The 14,327-nt window shown below is 40.5% G+C and overlaps 1 protein-coding gene across 3 annotated transcripts in view; it reads right to left on the bottom strand.

Annotated features, from left to right (window-relative positions):
* LOC136582160 (4-galactosyl-N-acetylglucosaminide 3-alpha-L-fucosyltransferase FUT6-like) overlaps window positions 1–13,556 on the bottom strand; it is a 46,141-nt gene extending 32,585 nt beyond the window's left edge. For 2 of the 3 annotated variants that reach the window (XM_066582988.1, XM_066582989.1), the window contains exons 1-2: window positions 13,526–13,556; window positions 7,042–7,204 (exon numbers count right to left, since the gene is read on the bottom strand). The gene's annotated coding sequence lies outside the window, so the exon portion shown is untranslated. The remainder of the gene's footprint in view (window positions 1–7,041; window positions 7,205–13,525) is intronic. The other variant, XM_066582990.1, reaches the window with a different exon arrangement.
* Window positions 13,557–14,327: the final 771 nt, after the last annotated feature.

Here is a 14,327-nt window from a genome sequence, read left to right as displayed (position 1 = left end):
CCTATAACGGAAGGAGCACACGTTGGATTTCAGGGTACAACTGAATAAATTCCATTCCATTGCCCACTTATAGAGCATTGAGCGGCCAAAACGATAAGGAACTCCCACAAATGACCTCATTTTGAAAATTAGACTCCTTAACAAGTTCCTCTAGGCATGTACTGCATATTTTAACCCCATAGTATTTGAATAAATCTAAGCAAAGCAGAAAGGAAAAAAATTACGATTTTCTTTTTTTTTGGCAATTTTGTCAATTTAAAAATAGTTTTTTTGTACAGTGTACATAGGAATGAAGACATTCACCCCAGAATGGATCCCCCCGTTTGTCCCGTGTTCAGAAACATACCCATTGTGGCCCTAATCTTCTTACGGGACACATGGCTAGGCCTATAACGGAAGGAGCACACGTTGGATTTCAGGGTACAACTGAATAAATTCCATTCCATTGCCCACTTATAGAGCATTGAGCGGCCAAAACGATAAGGAACTCCCACAAATGACCTCATTTTGAAAATTAGACTCCTTAACAAGTTCCTCTAGGCATGTACTGCATATTTTAACCCCATAGTATTTGAATAAATCTAAGCAAAGCAGAAAGGAAAAAAATTACGATTTTCTTTTTTTTTGGCAATTTTGTCAATTTAAAAATAGTTTTTTTGTACAGTGTACATAGGAATGAAGACATTCACCCCAGAATGGATCCCCCCGTTTGTCCCGTGTTCAGAAACATAGCCATTGTGGCCCTAATCTTCTTACGGGACACATGGCTAGGCCTATAACGGAAGGAGCACACGTTGGATTTCAGGGTACAACTGAATAAATTCCATTCCATTGCCCACTTATAGAGCATTGAGCGGCCAAAACGATAAGGAACTCCCACAAATGACCTCATTTTGAAAATTAGACTCCTTAACAAGTTCCTCTAGGCATGTACTGCATATTTTAACCCCATAGTATTTGAATGAATCTAAGCAAAGCAGAAGGAAAAAAATTACGATTTTCTTTTTTTTTGGCAATTTTGTCAATTTAAAAATAGTTTTTTTGTACAGTGTACATAGGAATGAAGACGTTCACCCCAGAATGGATCCCCCTGTTTGTCCCGTGTTCAGAAACATACCCATTGTGGCCCTAATCTACTTACACACATTGTAAGGCCCATAATGGAGGGAACACCAGTTGGATTGCACGGCACAACTGAATAAATTCCAGGCGCCATTGCTCACTTGTACGGAATAAAAATTGACTCCCTAAAAATTCCCTCCCCCCCCCCCGCGCGCCCTTTTCGGCGCTCCCCAAATCTTAGATAAAAGTAATAATGTGAACTGTGTGGTATTTCCAAAGACAGGTGTAATTACGGAGGATGGTTGGGATGGGTACATGGGGCAATAAAACTGGGTATCCCCCCTCCTCTCATGCTTTTTGGGGGGTATCTTTTGACCTCAGTGGCGGGGACGGGGTGTAAAAAGTGGCGCTCTGTGAGTCTTCGTAAGCTCACTGAGGTGCGGCGGTCACACACAGAAGGCACTCAACAAGCTGCTCCTGGAACTGCAGGAAAGCGAGCGTTCCCAGGGCTTCTTGTAAAATACGTATTACAGGTAGCGGTCTGAAGAACGCCGTGCTCACGCAGCCGTAGGTGGAATCCGCTTATGGAGGCCCGCAGCGGATCCCAGCTGAGAGCCCGGCTGTGACCCTGCGTACGACCGCGCAATGTACTGCGCATAACTGCCTACTTACACAGGCGGTCCTGCGCAGTACGCCTTTTTTTTGTTTGTATTTCTCGCGCCGTCGCTTAGCGATGACGCGGGTTCCCGCAGCCCGTACACAATGTAGTTGCGTATGGGCTGTGGGTATATCTATGACCATAGAGCACAATGGCTCTATGTTGCGGATATCCACAGTAAAATAAATCCGGGGGCCTTATGTACGTATTTTCATCCTCCCTCAAAGATATGATCCATGAGGGGAGATGAAACGTAAGCCTTTTAAACTTTTTTTAAAACTTTTTATTTTTTTACACTCTGTTTTTACTTTAAATGATCACTGTTATCCGTTGGATAACAGTGATCATGTGCCCAGTGACATCTCTCTGCTCCTGCCTACACATGGTAGCCAGGAGCAGAGGGATTTTGAATTTCCCAGGGCCTGAGCTCCTCTGTACACGCGCCGGATGATTGACATCGGGCGCGCATGCGAAGAAGGGGACTTCAGGTCCCGTAACACCGGGACATGGCGGAGGATCCGAGGTGAGTCTTTTCACCTCCCCTCATGGATCCGATCCATGAGGGGAGGTGAAACTTGTACTTTTTAAAAATTTATTACATTTTTTCGTGATCGCCGCTATCCATTGCATAGTGGCAATCAAGGGCCCGGGACCGCTCACGGCGGTCCCCGGCGACATCTCCTGGTTCCTGGCTGCCTTCAGGAGCCGGGAGCCAGGAGACTTTAAATTTGCCGGGGGCTCCCCGGCTTCTGCGCATGCGCGTGACGTCATCCGTCTGGCGCGCATGCACAGAAGAGTGGCGGTGGGTCCTGGAGGACCAGATCTTTGGGGGACAACATGGAGGACATGGGTGAGTAATTTCAGCTGCCCCCATGGATCCGATCCATGAGGGTAGCTGAATCTTTAACTTTTTTCAAACAGGCCAGGATGACAGCTCCATGCTGTCGGCTACCTGCGGGCACCGACAGCATGGAGCTGTCACGCCCAGAGCCTACGTGGCTTTATTCCCTGCAGGACACATGTTTTTACGTCCTGAGCGAATAAAGCCCACTTGGGCAGGACGTAAAAACACTATAGGCTGGTCACTAAGGGGTTAATGATTGAGCCCTGTAAATTTACATCACTTAGTCCTCAGCTTTAATCCTGGCTAATAGCAAAAATATGCTGCGGGGTTAAAGCTTTGCTCCTGCAATGTAGCAGGAAGAAGTCAGGTCTTCAGCTTTTAATCACAGCCGAGGAACCTGAGGAGAAGGCAGAATAGTTTTTAATCACTTTTGCCTTCTGTCGTGCAGGCTGCATAGGTTGAAGGTACTACAAAATATGTTTTTCTTTGTTACATTCTGGTGGCTTTATATTTTCATTTTTCATAAGTGGTGTTTTTCTTTAACCCCTTAAGGACACGGCCTCTTTTGGCGTTGAGGACCAAGCGATTTTTTGGTATTTTTCCATCTCCATTTTTCGAAAGCCATAACTTTTTTATTTTTCCGTGGACGTGGCCGTATAAGGGCTTGTTTTTTGCGTGGCGATCTGTAGTTTTTATCGGTGCCACTTTTGGGTACATAGACAATATCGTAAAATTTTTTATTTTATTTTTTATGATAACAGGGAGAGAAAACGCATCAATTCTGCCATAGATTTCTTTTTCTTTTTTTTACAGCGTTAATCATGCAGCATAAATGACACACTAAATTTTTTCTGCGGGTTGGTACAGTTACGATACCAAAATTGTTATATTTTTTTAGGTTTTTACACTTTTTTACAATAAAACCCCCTTTTTTTTAAAATCTTTTTTTTTCTCTATAGCTGCATTCAAAGTCCTGTAACTTTTTATTTTTCTATGTACGGAGCTCTATGAGGGCTTATTTTTTGCAAGATGAGCTGTAGTTTTTATTGGTACCATTTTGGGGAATATACAGCTTTTTTGATCACTTTTATTGCATTTTTTGTGAGGCAAAATGCCAAAAATTAGCATTTTGTCTGTTTTTTAGCGTGTTTTTTTACAAAAATAAAAAGCATGTTCAACTTTTTGTACACATGGTTACGGATGCGTCAATACCCAATATGTGGGGTTTTAATTTTTTTTCCCTTTTTTTATGCTAATATTAGAAAAAGCATAAAAAGGGTTTTTTTTACATTTTTTTTTACATTTTTCTTTTTTTTACACTTTTCTTTTCTTTTTTTATACTATTTGAGTCCCTCTGAGGGACTTACATCACTGTACCGATGATCGCTGTTATAAGGCATGGCAGAGCTACTGCCCTGCCATGCCTTATCGCTTGTACAGCGATTATAGGCACAGGCAATACAGGACGCCAGTGTCTTGCATCCTGTTGCCATGGTGACAGGCCGGGCTCTCGCGATGACATCGCGAGAGCCGGCCGGAGACAGAGGGATCGCGATCCCTCTGTGAACTCTTTCCCTGCCGCGATCTACTTAGATCGCGGCAGGGAAGGGGTTAACAGCGGGGGGCGCATCTCCGATGTCCCCCCGCTGTTGCAGCGGGACGCCGGCTGTGACTCACAGCCGGCTCCCGCTGCGGGATAGCGCGGGATCTTATGTGATCTCGCGCTATCCCCAGGACGTACCGGTACGTCCTGTTGCGGGAAGTACCAGGCTCCCAGGACGTACCGGTACGTCCTGGAGCGGGAAGGGGTTAAAGCATAGCATGTTCTGTTCTGGGTTATGGCGGGTTTTTTTTGGGGGGGGGGGGCATTTTGCCAATAGACTTCTGTGTGGAATGAAAACGCACAGCATAGCTTTCTGAATGCGGGGCTTGAAATCCCCGCTTCCAGAAAGCTAATACACACGCCGGCAGCCATGACATCATTGAATGGGTGTGATTGCTAACACGTGCGCCTTCAGCCAATCACAGCCATTCAATGATGTCATTGAATAGTGTGATTGGCTGAAGCCACGTGTGCTTTAGCCAATCACAGCCATTCAATGCTGTCATGGCTGCCGGCGTGTGTATTAGCTTTCTGGAAGCGGGGATTTCAAGCCCCGCATTCAGAAAGCTATGCTGCGGCGGGGACGAGGAGCGAGCGACAGCCTGCCGGAGCGAGCGACATCCTGCCGGAGCGCGACAGGACGCCGTGGGAGGTGAGTAATAAATTTTTTTTTTTTTACACTTTTTTTTTTTTGTATTACCGGCGCATAAGACGACCCCCGACTGCAGAGCAGATTTTTCGGGGTTCAAAAGTCGTCTTATACGCCGGTATATACGGTAAGAGCTTTTGCCAGTTTAAACGCACCTACTTTACAACTTATAATTATAACATAATAATTAGTATCATCTTCCAGCTGAGCAAATATCCTTATACTCAGGGAGGTGCTGCATAGGATCAACTCTTCGTCATAAGGTTATAGTGACAGCAAACACAATCATACAACTGTCTAATAAAGTGGATGAAAAAATATTCCTCATAATTCTGACTCTATCACTCACTAAAATAAGTGAGTAATGCTCTATGGTTTTAAATTCTCATGTATATGAGATGTTTGTGAGTCACAGTATCATTAAAAGTTACGTTTCATAGTCCAAACCAGTGAATAAGTTCTATATATATTTTTGGACTATTCTTGCCCCAGTGAAGTCTATGATTATCTGTGCATGTAAAGCAGGCTTAAGGCCTAGTTAGAAGTCCTTAGCTTGGGTGTGAAGTAGAGTACTTCCAAATAAAATGACTAACTGTAGTGGCCCAGAACAATGATGCCCCGCCATAACAGTATGTATGCATTTTTCACTGTAATGTTAGTGTCTTCTGTGTTGCTTGATTGGTGTGTATTGCATAGCTGCAGCACTGAAAGAGTTAATTGTCTGGTATGTGAGCTGTCTGTCTAGAAATGTATCGTTTTATGCTGTGGATGGATGGTCACCTGACCATGTTGTATATATGTCGATGCAAGGTGTGTGCATGAGCTGTTCTGTCCGGTTCTGCCCTGTTCTGCTCTGGGCTTGCAAGAGGAGAGTGTGTTCTGGGGAGAACCACACAGGCACCTTTAGCCTGTGTGGCCCAGAATGGACGAGGCTGAAAGAAATACCCACCCTGCCCTGGGCCTCCTATGGCCAGGAAATGTGAAATGACTCCATCCATACTGAGAGAGAGAAAGTGAGGAACTGCCATTCAGCGTATCCTTTTTATCAAATGTAAGTGTTGAACGGTAGAGTGTTGGAGAGAAAAGAGTGTGTTGCTGGGATCAGGACCTACAGATAACAGGACTGTGGTTTCTCCTGTCCACCCGTGAGTCCTCCCTGTCACACCACTTTGACATTTTGCACTGTTTTCCTGCTGGCGTGTATTTTGAAATTGTAATCAAGCAAAGCGACCAGTCGCCAGTCCATTTCTGGAGGCTGTGTCTTAAAAGAATCCTGTGTGTTTGTTTGTGGATTCCATTACTAGGAATTCCCCCATGGAGGCGCGCGAGGGTGAGTTTACTCCGCCATCCAGGAATTCTCCCTCGGCTGAAGAAACGTTCGCGTGCCGCATGACACAAAACAGGACTATAGTAGTCCAGTATTGGGTTCCCCGTTTATTAACCTGCCCTCGGCCCTTGGACGTGACACCGGTTACCCTCTGGGTCAGAAACGGTAGAGCCACTGTGACAACGCCCCAAACTCTACCCTATTGTCTCCTAGGCCGTGTCCCGCTCCTCCGACGCTGCATTGCCAGCTTACACAATTTAAAAAGATGATTCCAAAGCAAAACCCAGGAAACAGTCTGAAACACATATAGTACCTTGGGTAGGATGTTCATATTCAGGGCATTAAACCTGCCAAACCAAGATGGCAACCGATCCCAAGTTGTGAGGTCAGATTTAAGAGTATTCAGAAGAGAGTTGTAATTTAATTTGAACACCTGATCTTTATCTGCAGAGATATGACTCCCTAGATATTTAACTGATGTATCCCTCCATTAAAAAGGAGAACAGTATGCAAAAAATCAGGATAGCGCTTCCAGAGTAAACAGGTAAATCATATTATGAATATACTGATAATATCATGTCGCACTCACCCGGTGCACAGTGAAGATCCTGTTTGTGGGATCCTCACTCACACCCCTTATCCGGATCGTCTTATATATACTGTGCCTCTAGTTCCCTGGTGTCCTGCTGGGCCAGTCAGCTGGGGAGCCGCGTTCGTCCTCCGTCTCTCAGCCAGAGAGCCGCTCAGAAAAATCAGTGTATGGAAAAAATAGATACGCGCTCCGAGAACTGGCACTTCTAACAAGTTTATTTACACAACGCGTTTCGTCCCTCCGTGAGGACTTTTTCAAGTGTAACAATACATTAAACACAGTCTATTTATAATAAAATCCACATACCTTCTCTTCATGCGGTCTGCTCCGTCCTGTGCCTCCTCCAGTGTCCTGCGGCATCACGCCTCCTCTGTGCGTGTCACATGACCGGGATCACATGGTGTCGTGACGTCACATGATCGGGCGCTGCTCCTTATGTGGGAGAGAGTATGGACGGGCACAATCGCATCTATTAGAATATATCAGGAATATAAGTGTTACTGGCCTACACCTATATTGATGCTTTTCTATGATTAAAACATTCCATTTTACTGTCAATACTATTGAATCTATATTTAAATCAGTTTTAAAAAAAAATTTATATATATATGTATCTCATATCCACTATTGTTATTATCTCATCATAAATACCTTAAAATGTTTACATGACCTAATATAAAACATATATGTATAGGGTTTGAATCGACTCACTATAAATTTCATAATATTACATATCATTTAAAATCATGCATTCATAATATCATAATATAATATAATAATAATATATATTAATAAAAATATGATAAAACTAGGAACCATCTGTCATTCCTTACTGCTTAATATCTTTTATAACTTCTCTAAAACTTCATTCAGGCCTCTGGGAACCAGGGTATTAAGATGAAATATCCAGAACATTTCTCTTGCTCTCAATTTTTCTATTGATCTTTCCTGGATATGCTCAATAGGAGTAACCTTTAACAGTGAAGGGTCTTTGGCGTGGTGTGTACTGAAATGTCGTGAGATACTATGCTTTTCAAAACCTTTCCTTATATTGCTGCGGTGTTTATTCAGCCTTTCACGTAACGTATTTATAGTCCTTCCTATGTACTTCAGCCCACATGGGCATTCTAGCATGTAGATTACTTTCTTCACACTGCATGTCATTTTTTGTTGGATCATAAAGTCTTCTCCATCTGGTAAATGTATGTTCTTGGTACCCTGGTTAATGTTTGTACAACACATGCATCTTCTTTCTCTACACTTATATACCCCGCCTTCTTCTCCGTCTTTTTTCCGTTTCCGTTCTTTTTCTTTTTTTGGGTAAGATGGAGCTATGAGATTCTTCAATGTTCTGTTCTTTCGAAAGATGCATAACGGTCTTACTGCTAGTTGTTTCTCTAGGAATGGATCTTCCTTCAGGATGGTCCAATTCTTTTTCAATATACCGTTAATTAGGCCTGAATGTGCACTAAACTTAGTGGTAAAAGCTGTTTCATATCTCTCCTGTTTCTCTCTGGAGTCTTTGTTGGTCTGTTCTTTCCTTTTTGTTCTGTCTTCCTGATTCAATGCTTTGATGTAAGCCGCCTCCACTAATGTTTTAGGGTAACCTTTGTCTCTCAATCTTTTCTCCACTATTTTCGCTTGTTCTTTGTAATCTTCTTCTCTAGTGCAGTTCTTCCTTATCCGTTGGAATTGCCCATAGGGAACATTCTTTTTCCCATTTCTGTGATGGCAACTTTTATAGTTCAAATAACTATTGGCATCAACTTTCTTAAAGTGGGTTCGCATAATAATTTCGTTGTTTTTTCCTTTTATTTCCAGATCCAGATAAACTATCCTTGTAGCTGAAATCTCATGTGTCAATCTGAAATTGAATTCATTATCTGACAGATTTTCCACAAATTTAATGAGATCTTCTTTTGTTCCATCCCAAATGATGAGAAGATCATCTATAAATCGTTTATACAGTTGTATCCATTTATCCATGAATCTTTCCTTTTCAAATGAACCCATGATAAGATTTGCAAAAGTAGGTGCGCATTTAGTTCCCATGGCGGTGCCGGTGCACTGTCTGTAATATTTATCGTTGTACATGAAAATATTGTTCCTTAAAATGAACATTATACTTTTTGAGATGAATTGCCTCTGATGGTCTGGCATGAGTATGTCCTCCCTTAACACTTTCTCCACTGCTTCTACTCCAATTTCATGTTCAATGTTAGAATAGAGTGCTTCAACGTCTACACTGCACCATAGGTAGGTGGGTTGCCATTCTATGTCTCTGATGATCTCTAGAAGGTGTCCTGAGTCTTTAATATGGGATGGTAAACTAACTACATATTTCTGCCGCTGGCGATCTATATATTCCGATAGTCTGTGAGTAATGGACTCCATCCATGCCACTATTGGCCTCCCCGGTGGATGATGCAAGTTTTTATGCACCTTGGGTGCGTGGTAAAAATATGAGACCCCTATGGGAGTTTCTTTCATATAGATGTATTCTTTTTTGCATATACTGTTATTTTCATAACCTTCCTGCAAGTGCAAATTGAATTCTTTGGTTATCTTGCTCGTTGGATCCTCCTTCAATTTCTCATAATATCCTTCATCTCCTAGGATTCTTACTGCTTCTTCATGGTATTGCTGGTAATTCATGATTATGGTGGCGCTCCCTTTGTCTGCTTGTCTTATAACGATTGATTTTTCTTCTTTCAGTTTCTTCAAGATGTTCCTTTGTTTCTTGGTTAGATTGTGGTGTATGGGTCTATTATCCTTGCACATTTTCGTGAAGTCCTTCATAGTTTTATTATAGAATAGGTCCACATATTCCCCCTTCGCTTCAACTGGAAAAAACCTGTTTTTCGGTTTCAGATCTGTGATTATAGGGTCATTTATATTGAACTCTTTCTCTTCCGTATCTTGTTTTTTCATCATTTGTATATTTTTTTATTTCTTGGATAGAAAAATATCTACTTAAAGTTATCTTTCTAATAAAGGCGTTTAGATCCACAAAGAGCTCAAATAAATGTGCCCCTTTAGTTGGGCTAAACGAGAGGCCTTTTGCGAGAACTTCCATTTCATCTCTTCTTAATGCATAATCTGTTATGTTATATATCCCATTCTGTTTGGCTTCATCAAAGGACACTACTTCCTCACAGGATGATTCGGTCCTGTTGCTGATTTTAGAAGTACGAGTGCCCCCCCTCTTCCCTCTCCGTTTTCTCTTGCGCTTCTTGCGTTGGTCGAGGTTGTTCGTACTGGCTGGTAGAATTGATGAATCTTCGTTTTCTCTTTTTGGGATATATTCACCTTCTTGGATGGCTGCATATTCAACATATTCCTCTGTGGAGTCAATTTTATATTTCCTATATCTCGGTTGGGGGATGAGGTTGTTCTTGGTTCTTTCGGGGTGAGCGGTCCTCTCCCTCCTAAAAAAGGAACTGTACTATTGTGGTTGCTCTCTATTGATAATCTTACCAATTCCCTTCTGTAATCTTCCAATCTTCTACTCATACTGAGATCTAATATCTCGTTCATCTCCGGAGGTGAATTTACCATGGGAGAATTAAATAATAAATTCTCCACTTCACACGGATTTAATACGAACAGACCAACAAAGACTCCAGAGAGAAACAGGAGAGATATGAAACAGCTTTTACCACTAAGTTTAGTGCACATTCAGGCCTAATTAACGGTATATTGAAAAAGAATTGGACCATCCTGAAGGAAGATCCATTCCTAGAGAAACAACTAGCAGTAAGACCGTTATGCATCTTTCGAAAGAACAGAACATTGAAGAATCTCATAGCTCCATCTTACCCAAAAAAAGAAAAAGAACGGAAACGGAAAAAAGACGGAGAAGAAGGCGGGGTATATAAGTGTAGAGAAAGAAGATGCATGTGTTGTACAAACATTAACCAGGGTACCAAGAACATACATTTACCAGATGGAGAAGACTTTATGATCCAACAAAAAATGACATGCAGTGTGAAGAAAGTAATCTACATGCTAGAATGCTCATGTGGGCTGAAGTACATAGGAAGGACTATAAATGCGTTACGTGAAAGGCTGAATAAACACCGCAGCAATATAAGGAAAGGTTTTGAAAAGCATAGTATCTCACGACATTTCAGTACACACCACGCCAAAGACCCTTCACTGTTAAAGGTTACTCCTATTGAGCATATCCAGGAAAGATCAATAGAAAAATTGAGAGCAAGAGAAATGTTCTGGATATTTCATCTTAATACCCTGGTTCCCAGAGGCCTGAATGAAGTTTTAGAGAAGTTATAAAAGATATTAAGCAGTAAGGAATGACAGATGGTTCCTAGTTTTATCATATTTTTATTAATATATATTATTATTATTATATTATATTATGATATTATGAATGCATGATTTTAAATGATATGTAATATTATGAAATTTATAGTGAGTCGATTCAAACCCTATACATATATGTTTTATATTAAGTCATGTGAACATTTTAAGGTATTTATGATGAGATAATAACAATAGTGGATATGAGATATATATATATATATATATATATTTTAAAAAAACTGATTTAAATATAGATTCAATAGTAATGACAGTAAAATGGAATGTTTTAATCATAGAAAAGCATCAATATAGGTGTAGGCCAGTAACACTTATATTCCTGATGTATTCTAATAGATGCGATCGTGCCCGTCCATACTCTCTCCCACATAAGGAGCAGCGCCCGATCATGTGACGTCACGACACCATGTGATCCCGGTCATGTGACACGCACAGAGGAGGCGTGACGCCGCAGGACGCTGGAGGAGGCACAGGACGGAGCAGACCGCATGAAGAGAAGGTATGTGGATTTTATTATAAATAGACTGTGTTTAATGTATTGTTACACTTGAAAAAATCCTCACGGAGGGACGAAACGCGTTGTGTAAATAAACTTGTTAGAAGTGCCAGTTCTCGGAGCGCAGATCTATTTTTTCCATACACTGATCCATTTAAAAGGAAATACTTTCTGAAGATGGTTCATCTCCCGGGTCAGTAAGGTAATGTTCAGTGTCTCAGACTTTGGGGTATTTACCTAAAAATTACAAACTAAACCAAATCTATTAAATTCATAAAGAATTTAATTTAAACTTCCTCCCACCTGCGGCCGTTGTCATGGGCTCTGATAGGAGCCCATACAGCGGCCAACGTATTCTGGCCCAAAAGATAGTTCCAGGACTATCTTTTGAGCCCGACATAAAGATGCCCCCCGCGCTATATTGGCCCAGCCGGGTGCTTTTGCATCTCAGGAATACGGCCATGTGATCTGATGCATTAGATCACAGCGTATATCAGCTGGCCGTGAAAACGGACGGCTGATATATACTTGTGGGAAGGAGGTCTAACATCCATGAAAAACAAAAAAGCAAAACAAGATACAACAACTGTATCAAAAATGAAACAAGATCCTGACACCCTAAAGTATTAAAACTGTACGGTCTATGAAGTAAGCAGGTCTGTACTTGTTATATTCGCTAGAAATGACAACGTTTGGTAACATGTTTTGCTTATGGATATGGGCAAACACTGATTCAGGTTCTTCTTGTTTAGGAGCTGCTTTAAGAAATAATGAACGTCTCCATCTATTTAGGGAATTCTATAATATAATAATTATATAGTTATCAGCTTCTTCCATCATTCTGTGACTTATTACTCTAGATACATGCTTATTTAATGTTTCACTAATGAAAAAACAACCGAACAATTCTCTTCTAATATTAAATTATAATTAATTGTATCCTGAGAAACGAAAGAATGAATTATGTGGCTTAACGTGTAGAGGTGTTACGTAATGGACAGAAACAAGTGCAACAATAGATTATCGCTTATTATCGGCAAATATGTAACAGCAAAAATACAGAAATACTTTGTATCAAATAACTTTAGACTCTGATGTTCGAATATGATTATTAGAATTATAAGTCACCAAACATTTATTTAAGAAGTCCAAGTCAGAAAAATGTACGACTAGAGATACAATAATATGTACTTCACTACTAAATGAGGCCAGAAATGATACCATTATTATTATTAGCATATCATTAATTTAATTAAAATTTGTTGATAAAAATACAATATTCCTTCACTTCAAAATATTATGATTGTTGTATTCCAGGCTCCCATTTATAAATGATAATATTGTAATAAGATGCATTTTGAATCCGTTAAAATACTGAAGTCGTACAAGAATAAAATAATTGATATCCAATATAGTCCACTATTTAATCCACCAGCATCATACGGTAATTCACCCAATCATATGTAAAATCAAGACTATTAATGGTGTTTACATACTATAAATATAAGAACAAATGTAATTAGAATACTAATGCAGAACATCAGCGGTTCCCCATATATAATATGTAGAAAACATCCCAGGAAATAGAAATTCTAGTCTTATTATGTTATAATCTGTATTATAGTTCATTTACCAATCTAAATATCAAACATCTTAATATCGTCTCACATACAATGAGTAATCTATAAAATAAAATCCTGTCTCAACACATCCAAGAATGGTTCTGCAGCAGCATATACGGGTGCCAAACAGATGTAATAGAACTTTTTATTCCTCCATAGACAAATACAGCAACGTTTCGATCACACCATGTGATCAGTCTCAAGACAAATGTAAAGTGATAAAACCAGCTAAATATGAGAGTCCCAGAGAATCTAGTCATTTAGGTTAATTCAGAAATTAGGTTTATCTATAATAAACGATGGGATTGTTATAGAGCTGGGAGCAACGTACCTGTGTGCCTGACTCTGGAGCGTTGTGAGTGATGGCATAACCGAGAACAAACTAGTTCAACAAGTACCTAGAGGAGGATCTTAGGATACAAGCAATAAAATCCTGGCAAAGTACCAGAATATACTCTTGTTCTGGGTTGACCAAACTGGCACCTTCCCTTCACCTCAGGGAGGTGCTGCATAGGATTAACTATTCGTCATAAGGTTATAGTGACAGAAAACACAATCATACAACTGTCTAATAAAGTGGAATAAATAACTTTCGACATAATTCTGACTCTATCACTCACTAAAATAAGTGAGTAATGCTCTATGGTTTTAAATTCTCATGTATATGAGATGTTTGTGAGTCACAGTATGATTAAAAGTTACGTTTTATAGTCCAAACCAGTGAATAAGTTCCATATATATTTTTGGACTATTCTTGCCCAGGGAAGTCTATGATTATCTGTGCATGTAAAGCAGGCTTAAGGCCTAGTTAGAAGTCCTTAGCTTGGGTGTGAAGTAGAGTTCTTCCAAATAAAATGACTAACTGTAGTGGCCCAGAACAATGATGCCCTTCCATAACAGTATGTATGCATTTTTCCACTGTAATGTCAGTGTCTTCTGTGTTGCATAATTGGTGTGTATTGCATAGCTGCAGCACTGAAAGAGTTAATTGTCTGGTATGTGAGCTGTCTGTCTAGAAATGTATCGTTTTATGCTGTGGGTGGATGGTCACCTGACCATGCTGTATATATGTCGATGCAAGGTGTGTGCATGAGCTGCTCTGTCCGGTTCTGCCCTGTTCTGCTCTGGGCTTG

This window comes from Eleutherodactylus coqui, chromosome 11 (genome assembly GCF_035609145.1).
Source record: "Eleutherodactylus coqui strain aEleCoq1 chromosome 11, aEleCoq1.hap1, whole genome shotgun sequence".
Lineage (NCBI taxonomy): Eukaryota > Metazoa > Chordata > Amphibia > Anura > Eleutherodactylidae > Eleutherodactylus > Eleutherodactylus coqui.
The sequence above is the reverse complement of the archived record's forward strand: the minus strand, read 5'-3'. Positions and strand labels throughout refer to the sequence as shown.